This window comes from Acomys minous, assembly GCF_964271855.1.
Source record: "Acomys minous genome assembly, chromosome: 2".
NCBI classification, from domain to species: domain Eukaryota; kingdom Metazoa; phylum Chordata; class Mammalia; order Rodentia; family Muridae; genus Acomys; species Acomys minous.
This window is the reverse complement of record NC_140484.1, coordinates 19,964,854-19,970,774: the sequence shown is the minus strand read 5'-3', so window position 1 is coordinate 19,970,774 and position 5,921 is coordinate 19,964,854.

Sequence of the window (5,921 nt, the reverse complement as noted above, 5' to 3'; positions counted from 1 at the left end):
GTTGTTTGTTTGTTTTGTGTTTTGTTTTTAAACCTAATGGAAAATCTTTCCTTCCTTCCCTTCTCTCTATTTAGTGTCTGTGAAAACTACAGAATAAATACAGGACTTTCCTTTTTCTTCAAAAATTCTCAATGAACTTTGAGAAAGGTCATTATTTCCCATGATGTCTCCTTGGCTCTGCTGAGAAAAGCTTTTGATCCTTTAGCAGCTTTGTTGTTTTGGATAGGTCTATAATAAAGTAGGTTACCCTCTGTGTCTGGGAGAAAGAAGAGACTATCCAGACAGCCAAAAAAATGCATGTCGGGCTGGAGAGAGGCTCAGTTAAGAGCACTTGCTATTCTTACAGAGGACCCAGCTTCAGATCCCAGCACCCACCTGTTGGCTGACAGTCCCTTTTAACTCCAGTTCCTATAGGAACTGACTCCCCCCCCCCACCCCACCCCCATGCTCCAAGAACACTGCATGCATGTGCACAGACATCATGCAGGCAAAATGCCCATAAGTATAAATTTAGAGAAGAGCAAAATACTACTTGAAGGCCATTAGCTTTCATATCTTGATGATTGTAAGATGAACACTGAGTTGTATTCCAAAAACAGTAGTAAGGAAACAGACTCCATTTATAGAAAGGGTACAAAATAGTCCATCTAAAGGAAAAACTAGTCTGACTAAGGAATAAATAGTATTTCTCAGTGGACTACTATAATATACTCAACTTCACTGCGTTTTTCCTCACCTTTGACCTTCTGCAACTCTTTTCCTAGCCTCTAGCTCTATAAGCAAATATACTATTGCGAAGAGGGCTAGAGTGAGCTTCAAAGACCAGCACATTGCGTATTTCAAGGCGTCTATATTAGCTTCTCCAGAGATGGAACTAACAAGGTATCAGCATATTTGCAACTTCTGGTGGTTTGGTCTCTGCAAGTAGGGAGCCCTATATATAGAGAGCCTGTAGGCTAGCCTCAAAGATACTGGTAATATGGCTCAGAACACGTCTCCAAGCCTGTGAGTCCATGCAATTCTTGAGTTCAAGCTAAAAAGCCAGAGAGCCAGGGTACTTTTTGACATCTAAAGAGCTAGGAGTTCTGACATTCAAGGGCATCACCTGGTACCACCCAGGACTTCAAAGCCAGGGTCAGAGAAAGTGACGACCTGGGGAAAACTAATACCCTATCCAGTCAGTCTTTACATACTGTAGTCCATAATCTCAAAGGAGTGACCAGAGCGATTCTGGTTTGCAAGTTCGTGGCTGAATAGAGGCCAATCTGTAAATCCTCTAAGCAGTGAGAGCTGTCTTTAGGACACATGAATTTCGCGGCAAAGGATGTAAACCTCACAGATGCAGAGGGCTGACCACTAATCATACAGACTCAAGAGCGATTCCTGGGAAAGTCAGACTTTAAAAATCCAGGGGCTGGGAGGACTTGAAGGGTAAGATCTGAGGCAGAACTAGACTTCTGATTTTTGCTGAGCCAGGTCACTACAAAGTAGTATATCTGAGGTAGGTTTGTGTGTGTCTGTGTGTGTGTGTGTGTATGATAGGCCCAGGTCCAATTTGAATATAGAATTAAAATTTGATTATAATAAGTAAATGAAAATCATAAAATTAAATTTCCTAGGCTTCCATCTTAACTGTGTAAAGGAGCAAATTAAACCCAAAACAAGTAGAAAGGGGAAAATAATAAAGCTAATTGTGGAAATCTACTGCAAAATGGATAATAGAGAAAATAAGCAAAAACAAACCCAGTTCTTTGGGAAGACCAGTAAGATGAACCTTTAGAAAATAGAATTTCTGGGAATGACAGGGATATTACCACTTATCCTTAAAAATTATATTAGAATGTTACCAACATTTTGTATCCCACTTGATACAGATAACTACTTAGAAAATACAAATTAACGACACAGTAATACCCCTCATCTCTGAGAGAAATTGAATTTGTTTTTCACAGCATACAAACCTCAGGCCAGATGGCTCTGTTGATGATTCCCACTAAAAGTATTAGTGAGAAATAGAAAGCAGAAGCAACAAACTCATTGGTGTTGCAGGAATTGTCAGAAAACAGAGAAAGGAGCTTTTTCTTGTTCAATCTGTGGGTTAAACAGCCCAGCATTATAGGTGAGTCTCAAAAATATTGTGCTGACTTTCAAGGCCTGGCATGCCTTTCTCTATACAACTTTCCTCTATTGCCCTCTTTGATAGTGTCCCACTGGGAGGGAGCCTCAGCTCTGCAGGTGTGGCTTCACCCAGTGGCTGGCCTCTTCACTCACAACTGCTTTCCTTTGCTGTCAGAAAACAACAACTTCTTCAGAAAACACCACTTCTTGATGTCATCATAAAAACTAAACATGTTAAACTATCATCATCCCTTTCAACATTTGATACTGCTCTTTGTGTGTCTGGATCCTGCAAGTGGGGAAAAAGCCACCTAAATGTCTTCTCAGACCAGTATAGCAGCCTCCCTCTTACTGGTGCGTCTGCACACGAATGGAAGTCTCCTGGTTCACCCTGTTGGAAGACTTGCCCTTGCTACTCTTGACTGAGTACTGTGAGGCTAACAATGTTGAATGGGTCACCTCTGAAGGAGACATTTCTCCCTTCATCAGAGGACTTCATTCTTTAAAGCATCCATTGTTGAAAGAACATGGGCGTCCATCAGGAGCAGCTCTCTCCTCTGTCCTCAGTATGTGTCAGTTAACTTTCCTGATGTTATCGCTCAGACATTTGCACCAGTTGTTATAGGCCCCTCATTACTACCATTGTGTAGGCGTCTGTCCCCTCCCAGCAGGTTATCGGGGATAGCCTTTGAATTGTCTCAAGACTTCGTGGGCCTGCATCTGCGATGACCTGATGACCCCATATTTTGAGAAGTGACTTTGTTCCAGGGATTTTGATGCCCTCGGAGAAACCTTCAAAGGCAAATAAAACAGCAAACTCATTGAATAATCTGCTGGAGAATATATAGGCAGCAGGATTTTAATGTATCTTTAAGTGGCCTGCTTATGAATAAGCAGAAAATGGTAAGATATTTTTAAAAGGTTATGTTTTGGGGGAAAAGGGATGAAATACTACAGTTGAGGAAACAAGTGATTATTAGTATTTTTATTTTACTTAACATTTTGCCCTTCAATTTTTTTTCTTATTAGAGGACAGCTTTTTTTTTTTTTTTTTTTAAGATTTATTTATTATGTAAACATTGCTCTGCCCACATATACACCTACAGGCCAGAAGAGGGCATCAGATCCCAATAGAGATGGTTTTTGAGCCACCATGTGGTTGCTGGGAATTGAACTCAGGACCTCTGGAAGAGCAGTCAGTGCTCTTAACCTCTGAGCCATCTCCCCAGCCCCGAGGACAGCTTTTTAAAAACAGTAATTCCTAGATTAAAAATCCTGCTTGGCTAGGCAGAGTGGCGCACGCCTTTAATCCCAGCACTCAGGAGACAGAAGCAGGTGGATCGCTGTGAGTTCGAGGCCAGCCTGGCCTACAAAGCGGTCCAGAACAGCCAAGGTTACACAGAGTAACCCTGTCTCAAAAAACCAAACCAAACCAAACAAAACAAAACAAAAACAAAAACAAAACAAAACAAAAAAAGAGAGAAGAAAAGAAATCCTGCTTGATGTTTTTATAAAATGAGAACTTTGAATTGAAATGTCTTTTCTTTAGGTGCCACCAAAAAGGTCAGATGATTTCTCTCCAGGCTTTATGTGCCTGACATATATACTGATTGGCACACAATAAGCTCAGTGACTGTTGGCTGGTTATACCAATGATAGTTCAAACTCCTGAATTTTTACAATTTTTATGCACTCTTTGAACAATCCTCTAAGATAAATTGCATCATCGTCTCCATTTTTTTTGCACGGACAAGCCAAGTTCATACAGTCTGTGGCCACAGCAGCTGGGGTTGCATTGGAAGCAGCACTCCAGAGGCCTGGTGCCAAGCCCCCATGAGTAACTGTTTGGGTCTTTATTGTATAGTACTCGGCCGTTTTGATAGACTAAAGTTTAAGAAGGATGTGAGTCACAGATCTGAAGCTTTGGATCTTTGGGTGTTTGGTTCATGAAGAAGCCCTAGGGGTGCAGGAATCTTGAGAAAACTGATCGGTTTTTGTGTATGTACCTAAATGTACTTTTCTTCTTGGGCAAAGACCAGTAGTGGCTTTTATGTCATTCAAAGAACTTTGTAGCTACTTTAAAAAATAAAAAATAAAACCTATGGATACAAAGAAAAATCCTAGGGGTCCTCCTGACATGTAATCAAAATAAATACCCATAAGCAGTTTTAAGGACATATATTTGAAAAATTGTTCACAGATCAGTTTTCATCTCTGCCAAGGGCATTTTAGCTAGGGGGCTGAGAGTTAATATTTAATGGGCATAAGTTGTAGGTGAATAAAAATAATGTACCTATGTTCACTCTTGTGTCATTACTAGAAATAAGTTGCTTCGCAAATGTAAAAGCTGGTGCTTGCAGGGACAAGCAGCACACCTCGCAGCACCCCAGGAGGCAGTAGATCTTGGACACCAGGCCTGTCTATTTCTGAAGCCAATGCTGTCTCACCTTGTGCTATGAGGCAGCTACTGCCAGGGGCATTCACTGCAACTGAACTTCAGAGAGTGAACCTTTACATTTTTTTCTATGAATCCTCACCTATAAGTAGAGGTCGAGTTATTGATCATCTTAAAGTCATTTTTAATTCAGGCCAGCTCCAAAATCATGCCATACAGATGACAAGTTTTACTTCCTCTCAGTCCATTCTATTCTGAGGCAAACCTGTTCCTGGTGTCATAAAGTAGTTTTAGCTCTCAGGGTTCAGAGTCATGAAACTCCTGGGGTGGCTGGTTCATTTCAGCACAGGGCAGGCTTCGGATGGCCAGGGCCCAGCTTTTGCCACCTCTGCTGTCCATTGGCACAAGTTGGTAGCCTTCCCGTCACCGCAGCTGCAGTCTGCTTTGTGACATTCTTGAAACAGAGAGGACCTGAGATGTTGCCTTCAGTGCTATGTCACGTATTCCCCCCCGACCCTCTCCCATCCCACCAACTAGCTTGCCTGAGAATTTCTCTGTGAAAAATCACTTTCTGATTAAGCAATGAAAAGTATTGCCAGGCGTGGTGGCACACACCTTTAATCCCAGAGCTCGGGAGGCAGAGGCAGGCGGATCGCTGTGAGTTCGAGGCCAGCCTGGTCTACAGAGCAAGTCCAGGACAGCCAAGGCTGCACAGAGAGACCCTGTCTCCAAAAACAAAAACAAAACAAAATATAGATGAAGCTGATAGGATCTCTTGGAGGTTTTCCTGGCTTCACTGAGTGTTCCAGCTGCAGAGGAAGACTCTGGAGCAGTAGGTAGGGTTACCAACTTTCTAACAGACGCTTTCTGGGAGATGGGGAAAAGTTGGCAAATGAAGTAGGATGTTTCTCCCAACATTGGAGACTAAGAGGATGCTTCTGCAGAGACAGGCTTATGAATCTCAGCTTTTGCTCCAAGAAACTCCCCAAAGCCATGCTGACTGTTAAATTAGTATGGAGTTGCATCTTGTTTGGTTGTTTACAAGCTATGCTTCACCTTATTGGAAGGTGCCACCAGGATGGGGACAGTTGGGGGACAGAGCAAAAGAGGCTGTTTTGAGCAAGGGTCCTTGTGGCAACAGAAGGAATGAATGAAGGTTTATTTGCATTAAAAAGTATTTCCATGCAGCACTGAGCAAAACTGAGAGAGTACCTGTACTTCTATCATTAGTGGGTGCTCTTTGCAAAGGGCTGCCTCAGTCTTTACTGTAAATAGTTCTTTCTAGCACATTCTAAACAATTCCACTGTTTTTGTATGTGTATATATATATGTGTGTGTGTGTATATATGAGATTATATATATGTATATATGAGATTGCATTGTAAAAAGTGTCTATGAATTCTCACAT